Genomic DNA, 20,996 nt, shown 5'->3' on the forward strand with positions numbered 1-20,996 from the left:
CCCTCTAACCAAGCCCCCCGCTCCTCATTAAAACCTACCCATCGCTTAAACCCAAGCTCAGTATTACAGCCAAATCGCGCAGTTCGGTTAATTTGATTATGCCTATCATGAGAAACACTATTAGTGTTGATATCTATGATACTCCCATGCATGCATTGGTTGATACAAGTGCATCTATCTTATGTATAACATCCTCTCTTGTGACTAGGCTAGGTATAGACAAGAGTTCAATTCAGTCAACTAATGCAACTGATGCGGTCGCTGTTGAAGGTAAAGTCCATCGCAGTCTTGGTGTTCTATCCTTGCCAATTTCTTTTGATGGTTTTGTTTTTACACATGATTTTCAGGTTTTTGACAAAATCCATCAACCTCTTATTTTGAAACTTAGATCTTTTAAGAGCAAATGATGCTGTTCTTAGCACTGCACAGAACACACATACTCTCTCTTTTTCCCTCTCTTAAGGACCCTATTTCTAACCATGTCCTTGCAATTGACATTAATTCAGGTCTTGCTAGAGTTTGTCAAACAGCCACTGTCAATCCTGGGTGTGTCATGGCAATTGAGGTATTTATCTCAAGTTCATTAAGAGGTGCTCATGTTCTGTTGGAACTCTCACAACAACTTTCTAAGCTAGGCCATGCAGGAGCCAAATGCTTAGATGATACCCTAAACAACGAGATTCATTATATGCAAGTCATCAATCCTACAACTGACCCAATTACTTTGTCAGCAATTACATGCATTACATCTCCCACAGTTGTAAATCCTAATACCGTACTATCTCTAGACAACCCAACACCATCCAATACACACTCTGACCTCCAACCACCTTATGGTTGTCCAATAGATGTTGATCTTTCTGACTCTGATCTTAATCTCACAAAAACAGGTCCTTCTAGCTTTTCTCAACAAACAGAGATCTGTTTTCAAACAGAATTAGGCAACTGTGCTGTTCAATTCCATCGCATAGAAACTGGTGATGCGTTTCCTGTCCGACAGCAATTGTATCGACAGTCCTCATAAGTAAATGCTGTGATGAATATACAACTAGAGGAGATGTTAGAAGCCAATATCAGAGTCAACATCTATGAGGCAAAGTCCCGTTGTCATGGTTAAAAAGAAAAATGGCCAACTACGTTTTGCAGTAGATTATAGAAAGCTAAAGGTATCACACCGGTAATCGACCAATCAAAATGAACTTAGAACTTAGTCAATTGTAGTTCCATATATACTTCAGAATTAATTTTTTCCTTGACTGCATTTTAACATTTTCCTTTACTCAGTTTTAAATTTTTTTGAACCACTAAGAAGGATATTTCATGTATTTTGTTAGGTGATGGTCTTCTTTCACAGGGACTACTTCTTTCAGGGCACATGCAGCAGCTTCCTGGAGAGTGTGCAGTCTGTTTACATATAAATGGAAAACACGTGGTTTTGAGGGTAGACCTGTTTAGACCTGTGATGAGATAGGTAACAAATTACATTACCTCCGAATATTTTGTCATGAAAAATACAAATTGATTTTTAAGAATGTTTTCTCCTCTATAGTGCTACATAGTGAAAACAATTACCGGTGTGATACTTAAACTCTGTCACAAAACAATACACATTTCCTTACCTCGTTTGGAAGATGTTTTTGACACATTTGGGATTTCTAAAGCACAGCTATTTTCTACTCTACACTTAGCTTCTGTTTTTTGGCAAATACCTATAGATCCTAAAATTGCCCACAAATCAGCATTGTTACCCCTACTGGAGTGTATCAGTGGAAACGTTTGCCCTTTTGCCTTGTCAATGCCCCGGCTAGCTTTCAGGCACTTATGACCGAAGTACTTACGGGTCTTAACTGGAAAACCTGTCTTGTCTATATAGATGATATTCTTTTCTTCTCTATCTCCTTTGAACAACACATTCAGCATTTGGAGAAAATCTTTTCTCGCCTTAGTTCAGCAGGTCTTACATTGAAACCTACAAAATGCTCTTTTGCTCAACGTCAAGTGTAGTATCTTGGTCATGTTACTACCAATGATGAAGTCAAAGTGGGTGTTTCTAATACAGATGCTGTGAAGTCATTCCCAACACCAAAATGTACCAAAGATGTCAGATCTTTTCCTGGAACTACTATCGAAAATTTAAAGGACCATTAACAGCATTACTGAGAAAAGACAACAAATTTAAATGGTGCGATGAATGTCAAACAGCCTTAAATTTTCAAAGGATGTCCCTTTATGTTATGCAGTTACCTTGCCTTTACAGATCAACGTTAATTATATATATTTCAACACCCCCCCCCCCCCCCAATTCCAATATGACACCTGTATGACTTGCGCCACATGTGTTTTTTATTTTTTTCGTAAAATTGAATTAAATAGAAATAGCAGACATCGAGCTGATAGATCCAGTTGTATATTTAAATTGTGATGTACACTAGGTCGACTAGTTGTTGGTTTATTTCCTTTTCCATTAACTGTGTCCCCATGCACTTCTGAGCGTCTAAACTGACGACCATTTTTGTATATACACGTTAGATAAATTTTGAACCGAAACGAAATCTTAAAATCCGGATTGGCGCATCGAATCAATAGGAATGAATCGCGGCGCAACTAACAGCACTAATTTTCAAGCGGCGCATGGAGACTTGTTACAATGCAATATTTGCAAATACACTCTTCTCGCAACTAGAAAATATTTAATAGAACTGCACATAACAAGACGACACGAAAGCAAACCATCAACACATTAACGTGGAATGTTTGGAAAACGGAAACTCCTTCCGAAATTCTGGGCCTTATCAGCCCGAGTTTTTTTTTATATTATAGAACAAGGAGAATCGACCAAGGAGGTGTCTAGACGGCTCCATTACCGCCAGACGTCTACATGTACAGTTTCACATTCATCCCCTGTTGGAAAGACTCCTGGAGGCCCATCTACGCCAATCATCCCACTGAGATCTTCATCCCTCTGTGTGTCACTCGGAATTCATGTGGAGGTCGATTTATATGGAGTTAACCCTACTACCTCTGAAAGGAGAGTGTTCGTTATGAGCACTTTACCTCTCATTTCCTTGCCATCTTTCAGTCAGCTTAGGGTCTTGACTTTTCCGGCTTTTTGTAATCTCCCTGCTGCAACTTTTGTCTCATATCTGGGATTTTCAGTGACAGCAGTAATGCGTGTTCCTTCAGGATTACCGAACTTTCTTAAGCTATTTCTGAGACGGTCTCATCTAATGTGAATGTTACATGTACCTCCTCTATATCTTCTGGAACATTCTCCCTCACTGAGTGAGAAAGTTCACACTGATCATCTTGGCCCTTGGCCAGTTCTCTATGCCAGAATTCGATTTCTGCGATTTGGATCATCAAAGTGATACTTTCCTATCTCTTAAGCCAGCTATGGAGCCTGTTCTACCTGTCCCAACTAACCAGGCCAAAAACTTTCAACCAGTCTCATGTTCCTGTGTCTATGACAACCTCTGAATCAACTGCTGCTACGAACAACACAGTCAACACTCCATAGAACATCTTTCATAAGGTGAATCCTTCCCTCCATCACCCCTGCGAATGTGTTCGGAATGTTTTCTTTTTCGTTGCTAAGTATATAATAAATCCAGAGGTGCTCGGATGAAAGTTCACGAGACTTCACCGAGATTTGTTCAGTTCCTGTGAAATTTCGAGCGGAAGTATCAGTGTTCGGATAATATTCTCAAAATACGTAAGTAATAGTCGTTTTATATCATATCCTACTTTGATTTATGTTAAAACATGTAAATCGTGTTGGATGTATGTTTTATTTCACCATCTAGCGTTTATTTGAATTAAACGATGATATTCAGAACAGAGTTATCGTTCGTGTTCAACCACGTGTAGAGTGGTTGAAAATATAAACATTGGTTGCTTAATAAAATCATAGCCATGTTTGATGCTTGTTGTGTGCAAAACCATGTTTTTAAAAAAATAATGGGTGTCTGTTTTGTATAAAAACTTAGTATATCGAGCCATTTTCAAGGAACATTCTGCATAAAATAGTATAGTCTGTTTCACTTTTGATGCTATTACTAGGTCAGGCACGGATAAAAAATAAACCCTTAGGGGGATCTCTAATAAGCATATTAATTGTTGCAACAGCAGTAAAAAACTATTTTTTTGTACTGTCACATTCATTTCTAGAACACATTTTATCCACCGATTAATGAAGATAAAGTTTAAAATCAATAAACGTCTAGATTTTATATCTGACTACAAGTACCTAGATTCTATGAAAAAGACTATGAACATTTTACTGCGAAACTGAAAGGGTCAAATAAAACCACGTGGTCTAAAATCTAAATGACAATAACATTCGCAGGGGTGTCCATCATATCAGACGGAGGACTTGATGAATGACCACCAATTATTATATTATAATATATTTTCCCTATGAAATGTTCATTCAACACGCATTCAGAGATAATTGCATAAGCAATGCACGTCCCCTACCGGTTTGTATTATTCTGTTAAAACGCTTCGCAGCATACATCTATTTCAAAACTATTATAAACGAGATGTTATGCTTTAATCATAGATAAAAGAACAGAGGAAATTTAAACTACAGACGACAAACGGACGGACTGACGGACGCAGAGGAAAGCTGTAGTCCCCTCCGGTGAAACTGACATCTTATTTATCAAGAACGTATTGACTTTGTTGTCAATGAACTGGTATTTATCCTCATTGTATTTTGCCCGCATTTGAAGTAAATCTATTTTCGCTTTGAATTCTTCCAATACTAACCTTTCTCTTCTTACTCTCTGACTTTCGGACATTCCAAAACACTATCCTTCGGAATTTAAGCTGTTGATTCCAGAACTGTAAGTGTCGTTGTTTCTCTGACAATGTATTTATTTTGTCGGGGTTCTATTCACTTGTTGTTTCGGAAGATATCGTGTCATAATCGCAATTGGTGCTCTCCCTTGTTGACGGACTTATTATAGTAAATTGCTTGCATTGTTAATCATGATTAAATTGCTCGAAATTTTGCATCAAATATTTAATATCAGACGTATCACTGCGGATTTTTTCATCGAAAAATCAATTTCATAGAAGATGCTGAGCAACTCCAACTAAATTTCATGTCTCTAGAGAAAAGGGAACGAAGTTCGCAAATGGAATCCCCCCCGAAATGTACAGTCTTCCATGTCTTTAAGAAACAGCGACTCGTACACAACAAGTACCTTCTTCATGGACACTCCCTAGAGTCAGTTAGCAGTGAAAAGTACCTAGGTGATACTTTAAACATCAAGCTTAACTTGACGGAACACATCTATAATATCCGAGTCAAATCATGCAAAACCTTAGGCTTTCTTCGCCGCAATCTCTAGGAATGAGAGCTGACGCCAAATTTACGGCTCACAGTACAAGGTCAGAGGCTTATGTTGCTTCTCCAATGTGATCAATTCAGTCTTTATCCTCTCCGGAGTGTTATGGATATCCTTTCTATCAAGCCAAGATTGGATCTCTGCCTTCGGTGCCGACGAAGTCAGACACTTAGACTCAAGATCCAGATGACTGTGATAGTAAGGATATCCATCACTATGACTGAATTGGCCGGTAAAGTTAGGAAGTAACTGCTCAGTGAACCACTTCGTGAAGTTTTCTGAGTTCCATTTCGTCATGATAATCCTGGATGCCTGTTTTCGAATCAAAAATGAAAGCAGATCCTGGGATCATGAACCTGTATCCACAATGATAAGACGAGAGCCATTCCCAGATTAGACAAAACGCCCATGACCTCCACGATGAGACTCAAAGGCAAAGATAGATGTCATAGGACAGTCCACCCAATCTCCCCTCGTTACATATTTTGTTCAACCAAGTCACATTTAAATACACAACAGGGCGAGCCTCTTCTCTAAACTTCCTATTAATGGTTGCATACTTATTATATCGTACCTGTCACCGCTGTGACGTTGTTTGGAACCTGCTCTGTAGAATCTGGAAAAAAAATATACATGATATTTTTAATGCACATACCATTTTTGATTATCACATGTAAACAAATAATTGATGGTATGATCTGTTTTTGCTTGATCTAAATTGAATTAAAAAAATTTTTTTGGCCACTTCGTTAACTGTTATCAGTATCTGCGACTCAGGTGATCGTCTTGATCTGAAACCGTGTTGTTATTCTGCTAGTATGTGGTTTCTGACATAATTATTCATAATTTGGCTGTGCAGTGTGTGCACATATGTTATAATAATTTAATAATAAATACAAATCTGGAGGTTAAGAAGTTTGAAGCTGAGCGTTTCTGTCATTTCTAATCTTTTTTTAAATATTGGGAACATAAAGGCATCCCTCAAGTCGTCTGGCACTTTTCCAATATCAGCAAAGGTTGGAATAGTTTTGTCATGATCGAGTTATGTAGGAATAATGTTGGGAGTGCATTTCTGCAGCTTTGTGTACATTCAGACCCTCAACTAGCTTATACACACCGTTATTTCATACGTGGATGTTGGTTAAGGTTGGGTCTGGAGTATCTCCTTTTGATGTTACTGCAGGCACAGGGGCATGGTTTCCGCTCTACACTCTATGACATATATATATATATGAATAATACACAAGAAGGACATGATTTGTAAACAATGTCAAAAAACAACTTACTTGACAAAAGTTACAGAAATCCTCCGACACAATGTTGTAAATGTTGTCAAAAAACACGTTCACATTGAAATATTCCCAATAAACTCGGTAAAAAGCGTTTTTATCCCATTAAAACCGCTGTCTGCTGCAGACATTCAATCTCTTCGCCCAAGAAAAGATAACTCTGTACTTTCTCTCACTATATGTTCAGTAATGATAGTAGACATTTCGGCGGTAAACTTTAAAATGACTATGTGTTTTGTTTATCATAAATTGACCTGTATTATCATCGTCGAGGAAATTCGGATTGAGTGTTTTTGTATGTTTCCAATCTATAGGCATTCTTTTGACATTATTTGCATATATTTACATTTTCCAGTGTCTTTGCCTGTGATAACACTACGTATCGATTTTGTACTATATAACCCATAATACAAATGACGCCAAATTGAGGCGCCAGCGGGGTTTGCTTATTTATACTTAAATATTTAATCGTACGATGGCTAAAAATTATATAAATATAAGTAATAAGGAATCATTTTTGAATATTATGAGGTGATAATTTCGGTCGGGGCGTGATCAAATCGGGCTTTATTGGATTTGATCACGCCCCGACCTAAATTATCACCTCATAATATTCAAAGAATGATTCCTTATTCCTTATAGCTTTCAGTATAATCATACATATTGTAGATGTTTGTTTACATAGAGTTCCATAGTATTGTGTATTTGGTGGGAAACTGCACTAAGCATTGATTACGTCTGTTTTAACTTTTACCGGGAAATTTCATGATTTATGTTGTAATAACCCGACCCGAACCCGACCTCGACTTGATTTATATTAATTATTTAATAAATATCGTAAATCTTGACTATTTGTACAGCAAGAACTTATATTTTTTGTATTGTAAATAATGTTGTTGCATATATTTAAGCATTGAATCATTATTTTTTGAAAGATATAGTCTCATAACTGCAGCGGTGTGTGCATACAAATTGAATAACGCGCGCTAGCGCGTTATGAAAATTTGTATGCACACACCGCTGCAGTTATGAGACTATATCTTTCAAAAAATAATGATTTAATGCTTATATTTACATTTTTTAAAACTTCTTTCCTTGTCTGCATATGTGATTTTTACGTTTAAATTTTTGTTTTATCCTAAGGGTTAGTTCAAATTAATGGAAGAGCCACTGTAACAGCCATAAGCGTGAACTTTGATTCTCGCTTGTGACGTTGCATTTTATAGCGTTCAACGTTTGTGACGTCATAATAAAACCAATCATTCTAACCTTTGAGTACCCTGTGTGTGTTACGGTCTTATATCTGCAGTATCTTTTCACACACTTTACATGCAAAAAATATTTGTAATGTAAATATACTACTATAATTAAGATTAAATAGTTATTATTGTACATATATACGTGTGTATTGCAATGACCTTGTTACGAAAATATACATTTAGCAGTTATAAATAAACGTACGGAGGTCCGTTACGGAGAGAATCGAATTAGCCTTCAAGGGGTCAGGAAGGATATTTTATGAACAGAGAAGCTTTGAGTAACGAATGTTACAGGTATTTATTGATAGGAGTGACTAGGTCACAGCAATTAGAATTGTTAAATATTTAATGATTATTCTGATTTTAATAGTTCATGTTTTAAATAAATAAAGTTTATCTATTTATTTAAATTAGAATTAAAGTTTTTATTTACGTAATTGAATTAATCCATAGTTCATAGAAAAATTGAAATTATAATAACGTCTACCAAAATTGTAAATTTCATATCCCCTGGGAATGTAATTGTTAATGCATATAATGTTTAAAAATCTTCTCTACTCCCATATATCTGTAAGAAAAATTAAACTCATAATTATTTTACCAGGAAGCCTTCTACCAAAATTTTATATTTCATGTCTACCGTAGTGAAGGTTTTAAATTTAGGGCGGGGCCAAAATAGGTCACATAGTGATAATGCATAGAATATTTAAAAATCGTTTTATCTACTCACCTACATCTGTAAGAAATTCTATAACTCTCACTTGTGAGATCACAATACATCTGACACTCTTGGATTTTTCTCTAGGATCCCTCATCAATTTAGTCCAGAATGATATAAATAGAACTTAATTTAAAAGTGATGTTTCCTCTTGCTTACTTATTGGACAAAATTGTTTTTAAAAAATAAAAAATAAAACAAATTAATGAAGTGTTTGACTACTTTACCATGGATCAGACAATATTTTTCAAGCATCGGACAGCTAAACAGGAGATATTAAATTTTTAAAAAAAATTAATTCTTTCAACAGCTATTTAGAATTGTTTTTATTTAAATCCTTGAATCAACATCAGGAATTCAGACGTGCTTCTTTTAAAAGGAATATTTATCACGAGGAGTTCTTTATCGTGCCACCACCTTTTTATTTAAATCCTTGAATCAGCAGTCAGGAATTTGTACTAGTGCTTCTTTTTCAAGGAATATTATGTCATGAGGAATTCTTTATCGTGCCACCACCTACAGGAACTTTGGATTAAAAAGACAGTATCCATGAAACTCGAATCAAAAGTGCTCTAAGGAAAATGTTTATATCAATTATTTTTTATTTTATTTTACTATACATTTAAAGTATATCACAAGGAAAGGGTACATAATTTATTTAATTATTTAAAAAAAATCATGCATTGAAAACTGTCCGAAGCGTGGTTAATGCGAGTCGGATCCATGGTGAAATGAAATTGAGCTTAAATGACCTGATCATTAATTGTTCAATTTCTTAGACCTCTTATAATCGAATTTCGTTTCAAAACTTCTCTCTATTTTAGGCAGAGGGCGCATTTTCACTAATTCACAATCGCACAACATCCAAATACTGCTTTTTTGTGAAACCTTTGTAACTAAATTTTCAAAAATGGCGTATTTGACGTCATTTTACGACGCTTATATTGCTTATATTTTTGCCAATTTGACTGTTAAAGTCTTAATCATAATAAAAAGATCATTAGCTCTAATTCAAAGATTTCTATAATGATAACGTTCATTAGTTCTAATTCAAAGATATCAATAATGAATGAATGATAAAGTTCATTATTTCTAATTCAGGGATATACGAAACAACACGTGAGCGCATGCACGATTCGTTGTATATTTTCAACCAAAGTTGTCCGATCAGAGGTATATGTTAGATACATGGTTAACGTATCCTTAACGTAATTATTTATGTAGACCAGGAAGCCTTCTACCAAAATTGTATATTTCATGTACCCCAGATTAAGGGTTATGACTCTAGGGCGGGGCCAAAATGGTAATCTATAGGAAAACTGAATTCCTAATTATGTAGACCGGGAAACCTTCTATATGTGACATAATTGTCCCACGGGGAAGGGGTTTGGACTCGCTTAGCAGTCATGTAGTGATAATGGATTTAATATTTGAAAATCTTTACATCTCTGATGCTGAAAAAAATGACTGCATATTATAAAAAAAAATTATGTCCCACAAGGTAGGAGTTTTGAATCTTGGGCGGGACTAAAACAGTCATTCTGTGTTTAGGGTAGGGATTCTTTCTGCAGCGTTAAGCCAAAATGGTCATATAGTGCTACTGTAGCCTATATAATGTTTAAAAATTTTCTTTACGTCTTCTGTCACAGAATAAGAACTTGCTAAGAATTTAGAATAAAATCCATTAAACTGTCATCTTTAATTAAAATTTCATGACACCAAGGGTTATGGCGGGGGTGTGGCATGTATAGTCTTATTATTTTGTTCTGCGCTAGAATTTCAACGAAAGCTATTAAGGAACTAGTAATTCACATCTATAGAAAAGAGTTAAGCTGTCTATCAAAATTAAGATATTGTGAAAGCATTCGGAGGGGGTGTAAAAGCTAGTGAAGATACACCGGTATTTCCTAACTTGTCCATAATGGAGTAATCTTCCCTTGCTTGTTCATATTTATTAATTAATAAGAAATAATTAATCATTGAAAATAATGTAATTTTGATTAAAAGAGTCATTGACGCCGTAATTTAGGTTTACGCTCTGGTCCTGGATACGGAAGAAACTGGACAACTTGCATCCACGAATAAACGTCTAAATTGGTCTTGTTTCTTCCATCCGATGTACAACCTGGCACAGATCACCAGTAATGACTGGGATTGTCAGCGCTCTTCCTCTTTATAGGACTACGCATCGTTTTGTCTGTTAGACGTATCGAAATCCCATTTTTGTTGCGATGAAACAATACGCCCTACGTTTCCGCAATATCATTTGACCGCAGTATCAAACAGTCGACCGTAAATCGTCGTACCTGAAAAGTTCTGTATTGTTTGAAAAGGCAATCATAGCAATAATTTTGAAAATGACGGAGGCGAATCTGGCAATGTTTTTTTTTTTTGCTAATTGGTAGACCTCAAGTGTTTCCTTTTAAAGATAGGTGTATAGTGTTCATTCAGTCGGAAATTTGGTTTGGTAAAGTTGTGCGAGTTTGCGATACCGATATTTACAACGTTTATTTGCATGAAGTTCATAATCATCAGATTGCAATGTGAAGATAAATGTACATGAATGTTCGTAATTACAATTATTTCGTTTGTCTTTAGATCCCGTGCTTCCGAGTCTTGTAGTCAAACAATTTAGGGTATGGGTTTTCTTGGGTAGGCTTCCCATCGACGAAGCGTCCGGAACATATTCATATTCAGTAATGTTGGTGATTCTTAATCTTTTCGTTTGATCTGCTGTCTTTTTTACAGCAAGAACCCCCGGGAAATGCCGCAGTAAGTGTTGGAGGTGTTTGTAACCCGAAATGGACCTTAGCTCCTCTAGGTGCCTACGGGCGCAGTGTCCTTGAGAGAAATTAGGTCTCATCTTTGTCTAACACGACTACCAAGTCATGAATAACATTTTCTGTTTTATTAAACTGATAACGATATTTTTTGGCTTGTCATCGGGGTCATGAATAATTTGCATTTAATGACAGTGTACTTGAAACTAGATCTTTATATTTTTGTTATTAAGATGATTCTTGTATATTAATGTTATGTTTTAGACACGAAAAATTAAGTAACTTTGAAAACTTTTAGCTCATCAAGAAGCTATTTTCGGCTTTTAACAAAAATATTCGAATATCGATGGACCTTTTGTTTTTACCGCGTGTTACCCCTTCGTTGGGATTCGTAATCTTATTTCAGTTCGCGTTATTACATTTTGCATTGATCCCGACGCAAAATGTAATAACATAAATAAATTGTAATAATATGTTATTATATTTCCCAATGTTATTACCTTTTGCATTGCTACATTACATACTATACACTTAAAAATTGAAGGAAAACAATATGTCCGCATAGTTTATGGTTTACTTTAGCAATACCTTGGATCTTGGATGATACCGATCTGCTAGTCCACTGGACAGACAATTAGACCAGGTGCATTGTGACAATCATGATGATTTACAATCGTTTTCAGCAGGGATATACAACATTGATGTCAATGGTTGACGTAGTCATGCTCATGACGTCATTGTTAAACTCAAACAGAACTCTGAGTGTTTTCGGACGGAGAATTTTCCTCGATTTTCTTGCATTATAATTTTTTTCTAATTTGTTTTATGCTTTGTTTTAAGTTGTGCGTTTATATCACACCAACTTTAAAGAGGAGTGAATTAGATAATGTATGTTACATCAATGCTAGTTAAAACAAAATAAAAAGATAACTATAATTTTTTAAAAAGACTTTTTTCATTTCCATGTATACAGTTGTAGTATCATCAATGCTTCAATTATATTAGGATCCAGGAAGAGAAAAGAAGTTGAAGCGCAACAAGTAATTTCTGTCTAGGAAAAAGTCCAATACATCTCTCGATGTAACATAAATGGCTGCCATCTCCCAGACATGCAGCTTCTGTTCTATAGAGTTCTACAGAGAAAGGTTTCGAGTTTGCTGGAGGTCAATGCAAAATGACAGGTCAATCCAAGATGGTTATAGTTTGGGTGCCATGTATACTCCTGTATAGCTGGTGGAAAAAGAGGCATAATTCTTGTGGACAATAGTTTAGTTCTTTATTCTGGTCACACACGGTATAATGAAGGTCTCCGCTACTGGGATTATCAAAACCATATGTACCTGGGTTGAAATTCTCAAGGTATTCCTCAGTGACCTCTAGGCTTCTGGCATATTATGGGATATTGGTGTTAGGCACTAAGGAAAAAAAGCTCTGAACTGGTCCTGGATGGGGTTTTTTGGCCTTGCTGAAGTCCCTTCTTCATTTACCTTACATCAGCGTTGACACCATCTTGTTCCCTTGTTGGTACGTTGTCTTATTCTGTCAATTCATGATGTTTCTTTTTGGTTCATTCGTAACAAACTTCTTTTTTATCTTTCTCAATATTCTTGATGTCAGCCTTGTATCTGACGATCGACCATGAAACGGACAATCGCCGAGAAAGGTAGATCTGGTAATATTGTCGCATCCAATGGAATGTACTCAACTTCACTGAAATGAGGAGTATCTAGAGGACTCGAAATATAAAGATGCGTTCAAGTTTAACATCGAATTGATCTCTTCTTTTGAAACGCTACACCCAAATCCTCTGCTAGCCGCTAAATAGAGTACTTTTTAAAACTTGTTTAAACTTTCCCTGGTGGTTATCTTTATTATTTTAAACAATGTTGTAACCAATGCTTAACCGGAAATTGCGTTCAGTAAATTTATATGTACATACTTGAAGAAAAAGAACTTTTTTTCAGTTTATTCATTTCATTAATAACATAGAGATAAACTTCGGAAAGTTAATGTTAAATGGCGAAATTTACGTGTATTCCTTTTTAGCCACCCCTTAGGGGTTATGCACATGCGTGCATGTTACCCTGAAAGAGTCTATACAGGCGTCTCATACAGAAGATTTTTAAAGTCATCAAAACATGAAAATGGGGTCACAATCGATATATTACACGGAAACAAAAAATGAAAGCAAATAAGATATAAAATGATTCTATTATTCAGTTATATATTTATCTTTTTTATGCATGACCGCTTAGAATAACTTTTACTCTACTCAGATTTGAGTTGAGTAAAACTCGACGTTCGTGGCCCCGTGGCCTGGTTTCGAAGAGTCCTGTTTCTGTCAATCAGTCTTAAAGGGCTTAGATGGTGTAAATTGGGTATAAACACTGGAACAAGTTTCCCAGTCAGAGGAAGTACATTTCTGTTGCATGGACTGCACACACAGTTTCAGCTTCATCTTTCATCCAACAGGGAAGCAAACTGTTTCTGACTTTCATCTCCACTTTTATGTAATCAATGTTATGTCCTTCTGTCTTTCTGGCTATATAAAAAATTTCTGTCTTATTTTTCTCTGCAACTTTTCATTTTAGGTACTTGAAATTTTAAATACTCTTTGTAACGGCATGCCATGCTTTGGGATTTATTTTTGTACCAATCGGACGTCAACTTCCTGTTTGATAACGACTTTTTTTTGGTTTTATATGAAATTGCATACAACATTTGTTTGAGGCAACATTTCCGCAGATACCCTCATTATATACCTCACCTGGGCTGCCAGGGTGCCCGTGGATCGAAAATTCTGTATCTAAAAATGATGTTACATATACATTTAGATCTTAACAAAATAAAGTTAATAAAATAAAGTGATATAATTATATTCATAGTAGATATTACACAAACATATAACTTAACAGTGCGAATATCATTTTGCTTATGTAAAGATTTATTGAAAATATGTTAAATGACGGCTTATTTATTTGCAGCCTTAATTTTCAAACAAATTGTCGTCAAAGATTTCTCAACAACTGTTCATTGCAGATGCTTGAAATATTTACACAATTGAACTCTTCTAACGAGGGAGATGAGATAAGAATGAAATCACCAAAACGCTTAGAAAATATGTCGGTTCCCTCCGTGATTAAAGCTTTCAACTACCGTAACATTAATTATCAGCTGTAATGTACAGAAAAAGTAAAATCGAAATAATATACTGTTTCCCTGCTATTGGCAAGACATATTTGTCATGTTATCTGCAACAGACGATCATAAATATGTGACGGATTATCGATAAAGGTGAGCAGATATAATATTTTCACTTGAACCATATATGCATGATTAATATAAAACTAAAGTTCCATAGTATCATCTCTTGTATTGATCCCAACTTCCCAAATTTAAAACATTTGCAGTATAAGACTTAGAGTAGAAGGAACGACAGAATCTTGAAAAAGAACATGTTTTTAATAACACACGTACATGTGTATCACTATGGACATCTAATGTATGTTTAAATATGCATATGGTTGTTTATAATTTGTATTGTATAAAAAAAAAAAAGTAAAAGGCAATGTAACTACTTACATTTTGTTTTAAAGAGTTAAATATGAATATAATGCATTCATGTAAAATATAATTTTTCAGATTCAAACATTATCATAAGCACTACTAACCTTATTCCTACATTCTAGCATATACTTGTACCTTTTTAAAATTTTTCTTCGTGATTTTTTTAAATTTGAAAATTGGTCCCAAGTTATTTGAGACCAAGTAAAATCAAGAAAGACAACTCTTAAGGATCTTCAGGATCTTTCAAACCAAGATTTTTGCAATAATTCAGTATTTCTTTTAAAGCAATATGAGCTGTATTTTTTAGAATTTTTTTTTTGCTGCAAAAACCTGCTAGTATGATAAGTCTGCCTATAACTTAAACTTTTATGATAAATAAGATTTTTGTACATGACGACAATAATTCAATTTTGCCCCGAACAAGGCTTCTTAATGGCATTTTCCACAAAAATATGGTCAACAGAAATTTAAAAACCATGATATTATTGTCATTTTAGTAAAAAAGAACATTTTAGTAAAAAAAAAAAAAAAAATTCAACATGAAAACTGCAGCTCATATTGCTTTAATTTTTCAATTTCATTCAATTTCATTTTTTCATCTCATTAACCAACGAATATTGTTTCTTTTTTCAGATTTTTGTGGAATTTCGACCTGCAGTTTTCCCTAAAATTTTTTTTAAATATTTTAGTTTCATCTTTATGTGGATTCAAATAAAAATCATACAACCTTAATTCATGATTTTTTTCATTTTCAAACTTTTAACATTTCACTTTCAGAAGAGTTTTAAAACAGAAATGTTTAAAAATTTGACTTATAAGGGGTTATCTGGAAGCAGACTGATATTTTAAAAATTCTCTAAAAAACGTATTGTACTTTGAGGTATATTATTGTTGAATACTGTGCCTATTATTAGTAACAAATGTATGCAACAAAAATCTCCTACACTTATTTGGTATACACATCCCCCTTAAATACAATCTCTGTTATGGCATGGCATACGTTGAGATCTATTTTTGTACTAATCGGACGTTCCTGTTAAATGTCGACTTTGCATATTGTGTATATTCACATCAGGGCGGATGTATGTGTGAGCATTGGCTCACAAATATGTTGTCCTGACTACGATATATCCCTAAATCGGAACACAGAGTGAAATGACCTATGTACTTCTCCCAGTCCTAGGATTCACTTTATGTCTCTGGCTTTACTGGCAATCCAGCATTCTCCTAATAATTCTTCATAGACATTGAATGTATCAAAGGTCTACAGTCCTCATGAGATCTCAACATATATGGTTCCTGATCCTCCTTTTTTGACTGTATATATCGCCCTGTCCTAGTTCATCACATTTAGTAAGGCATCTTCTAGATCCCTGATCATGTTGATTAATGACCACTTTAGTATCAGAATCATTCGCATTTCGAATATCAACGAATATTAAATCTAAAACATATTTACAAGATATATGTATACATGTTTGTCCACCAATTACAAAAGCCTCTCAACTGGGGTTCATATCCTGGCACTTTTGACTGTGACATTTAACTCCTGACACCATTAGCCTCATTGTCCTCTTTATGCTGTCAATGCTTCAGATATGTACCTTGTAGCAGTTTATTTATGTCATCACAATAAGCCTCTATAACAATTTAATTTAGTTAACAAACTTAATTACACAATATCATATAGGGTCTCGTGAATGGTATGAGATAGCTAAATGAGCCCCAAGTCGTTTATAGAAAAATGGAGGATTAAAGGGGAACAATTCTTGTAATGTAGAGAGCTACTATGGGAGTAAACACAAAATAGATTATGTTTATTAGGTGTAACGTAGCAGTACCTGGTGTATTTATAATATGGTTAAATAACGACCAAATAACTCAACCATTCGAAGAATAAGATATAAGACTTTGGTAAAGTTAAACGAACAAGTTTATTAACGATTTCAACAAATAACAATTTATATTCATGAATAAATATGCAGCTTACATTCATCATACACACATGAATAAATAACGAATAATGAAAAAAAATAATTTATGGAGTAGCTGAATACATAAAAATATATCCTATAAAACAGACTACGAATTTTGAATAAAAATCCCAACCCGAAAAATATTATTTTAATCAATGACGCATATTAATAGGGGACAAGTCATAGTTATATGTAACTTGAGACTTGTTAAACAAAACAACAAATCGTGCTGTATTAAATTAACAGGTTTGACTTGTTTAAAAAAAATGCTAAGGGACCGTAAATCTCAGGTTTACAATTTTGATACGAATATTAATCTTAAAATTTCAATGAAAAATTTATGTTTTCAAAGTGTAGAAAAATCCAAATAATAAACGAGCCCTTTTGTTTGATCTCTCAACAATCGACTCAAAATGAGAGAAAGAGTACAAACTTGAAGTATAGCTACGTTGCCTGTATGAACAAAAAATTAAAATAAAATTGAAGCGAAAATTTTAATAAATGTAAAACCTAATTATCGGAAAAGAACTATAAAGTCTTTAGACTAAAGTTCTTTCAATATACCGTAATGGACTATTATATTTTGGAAAAAAACCCTACGTGACCTACTAGGCCAAAAAGTTGCATGTGAATCTCGTGAAATTTCAGCGTCTCCGTTTATATATTAACCAATCACAGAAAACAACAGATAATATATGAAAATATCGAATATTGACAGATTGATCAGTATGATAATATTATTGGTTTACATATAAAATTCTATAATTTCATTGGTCATTTCATACAATCATGGTGATGCATATTACGTACGACAATAATTATCGATTATTCCGAGGTATTCAGAAATAAAGGAAACACGTTTTGAATAACAAACAAAAACATATCGATACACACTTAAAAGTGATAAAATTAACATTTTCATTAATTATAAGTTGCGAGAAATAGTACAAATTCATAAATGCGCGCCATGGAACTTTAACTAAATTTATCGACTATACCATTTCCAACATCAACCGGAAATGAACAGAAGGAAAACAATGTGCTCTTCACATATACAGTGATATACACACATATACAGTGCAATCAATTAATCAGACAACAATGAAAAGAAAAAGGGATGTTTTAAAAATGAATTATCACAATGATGCTGGATGACAACATGTTTTTAATACACGTTTATGCATTCAACTCGAATTTTCTCTGCACATTTAATAAAATATATATTCATATTATGCATATTATTATACATGTATACACTCTCATGACATACAAATGCACAATTCATATTAAGCAATCTTCTCTATATTCTGCCAATAGTTTAGTCACAACAATACAAACATTCAACACAAAAAAAATAATGCAAAAAAGGGGGGGGTACTCATATACTACACTGCCCCCTCTTTAACTGTTCATGTCCCTATGAACAATATCAATCTAGAAATTCTATAAGAATACACATAAACATAGACAAGGACATCACATGCGTAAATAGTTTTTACACCTACACAGAAATATTACACATAAACATAAGATATAAATATCACACACACAACTTTCATGCAACTGTTCAAAATAATAAACAGGACAAGAACAATAAAATGGTGATACTTGTACTGATTTACATCAAGTAAAATGCTAAAAAAATTCTGTACCACAGCAACAAAAGCCATACCCATGGTAACAAAAATTCATAATCATGCTAACAAAGGAAATTCCATGTCTCTAAAGAGGTTCTATATTATGCTAAAGAAAAACTATATGTACTACCGACTTAAGAATATCTAATTTTTTAGGACAAAATAGTAAACCTATTATTCACTTATAAACCAATATAAACAAATCAATTAAACTCCATTACTATAGATGTGTCATATTCATCTTCTTCAAACATTTCTATCTACTACGATAGTGATAGACATAATACTGTAGTACTCTACAGAAAAAAATAGCTCACAATGTCAGCTGTAATGTCATTTAGAATAACAAAATACATCTAGTTCTAATTTCAGGGACAACAGAAACTGGCAAGTGAATTGGATATGACACAAGAACATGATACAGTATATATGAGCATAAACAATAATACACAGTACTATCAAAAGTCCATCTTTCACTATCAGTGGACAGTTTTAGTATATACATACCCCCATCCAAAACTACAACCAATACTTTACCCTTAAATTTCTAAATACATACTAAGTACTCTTCTTGACAACTGACTTCATCTTCTTGAAGGGGGTGATGAGGACCTGGACCGGCTTCTTTCTCTTGTCAGTAAGGTTCTGGATCCTTTCCACCTCTCATCCCTTTGAATACCCCTACTCCTAGGGGGCACTGGCCTGTGAAGTCGTACAACAACTCATGGAAATGCTTAGGTGGCCTTCGTGGAGATCTTCTCTGCTTTCTGCTTACAACTGGAGTTGGAGGCCTGTCGGGCAAAGGAGTTAACCCACGCTGTGGTCCACTGTTGTAAAAATAGCCTGTGAGTGTCTTATTCAACTCTTGCCTTGGTCTGCTCTTGCAGAGCACGCACCTGTCTCTCTCCCTGTTTTCTGATTTTCTCTTTATCTGTTCTAACGCTGTCATTGATAGTCTTCTTTCTGTGGCCTATCTATCTCCACACTCTCTCCAACTCCCAGAAAATCTGGTAGGATATCTCAAATGGTGGTACTTCACTAAGAGGTTCGGGCGCCACAATGCCGGTGTTCTCTGTTGGCTCCATGTTCACTGTATTTGGAAGTCTGGCAGCCTCTTCTAATAAGTTCTGGATACTCTTTTCATCATTTTTCTTCTGTTGGTTCCCAATGGGCTAATGGTGAAGGCCGATCCCAACGTCTAAGGTGATAGTCCTTTCATACAAATGGTTTAGCTGCTCTGATGATATCCACTGGTAGATCCGTGTATTTATGCGGCCCATACCATTTCCCGTCGTTTTCGACATCGTCTAGGGTAAGTGAAACATAATCGCATTTACTGCATGAAAATGGAACCTGGTCTCTTGTTATATGTGTTTTTAGATATATTTCATGGAATATTTCTTGATCTGTTCATAGTCGCAAATACTGCATTGAAATACTCTTCCTTTCTTCTCTGCCTTGGAAATATCGATGGTTTTCTGTAAATTTTACAGATAATAAAGGTAAGTATAAGATACTTATATATCAATATCATAAATCCATCCCCAATGTTTCTTATGCACCCATAGTTGTAGTCTGCTTTATGTACCAATATATCATTGTACATTTATATGTATATAATTCATAGAATGTTATACATCATGTACATAATATTTTGACTGTAATATTAAAGTTTAAGTAAACTTCTGGAATTTCTTCAAAGCAGTCTTCATCCATGCCAATTTATCTCCTTGTTATGGCTTAATTTTGTCATGATGAACGATTCTCTGCGTTCCCTTTTCATCTATTTGAACTCTTCATAATAAATCATTCAACTTTTGTAGGATAAGAAAAGGTCCATGATATTTCAACAGTAGTTTCGTGCTTTCCACGTCAAGTTGGGGCTGCTCATGTAACATCAAGACAAGATCTCCGAGACTATACAGGTTTAGAACATTTTTGTATCATATCGATCTTTCTGTACTTTTGCTGACGTTTGTAGTTTTTTTCTGACAATTAGATGGGCTTCACACAAATTATCACGTAAATTGCTGATATACTCTCCGTAAAAAAGTTCTCATCGTTTTCATTTGGACAAAATAAAAACTCTAGAGTTAGTTTTAATTCTATTTTTAACATTATAAAGTTGGGGAGGAAATTTATAGACTCCTGCGGCGTACATCTATAGGCCATCCTAAATTGAGGTCCCATTCGGTCTGTTTCCCTTTGATATAGGATTTAATCATGCTTACTAGAGTTCTGTTAAATCTTTCTACCATCCCATTGGTTTTGGGATTCCTAGGGGTTGTTCTTGTCTTTTTAATTTCTAAAAGTTGACACAGTTCTTTAAACTCTCAAAATTTCTGCCTTGGTCGCTATGTAAACTCAAGGGACATCCGAAACGAGCAATATACTCATTTAAAATTTTATCTGCACA

General features: G+C 34.6%; 1 long non-coding RNA gene across 1 annotated transcript; it reads right to left on the reverse strand.

Moving 5' to 3' along the window:
* Positions 1-4,748: 4,748 nt before the first annotated feature.
* LOC128190867 (uncharacterized) lies at positions 4,749-6,794 on the reverse strand. Its single transcript, XR_008244395.1, has 3 exons — positions 6,641-6,794; positions 6,472-6,566; positions 4,749-5,970 (listed from the first exon to the last, which is right to left on the reverse strand). It is a non-coding gene; the product is annotated as an uncharacterized LOC128190867 (long non-coding RNA).
* Positions 6,795-20,996: the final 14,202 nt, after the last annotated feature.

This window comes from Crassostrea angulata, chromosome 6, assembly GCF_025612915.1.
Source record: "Crassostrea angulata isolate pt1a10 chromosome 6, ASM2561291v2, whole genome shotgun sequence".
Taxonomy (NCBI): domain Eukaryota; kingdom Metazoa; phylum Mollusca; class Bivalvia; order Ostreida; family Ostreidae; genus Magallana; species Magallana angulata.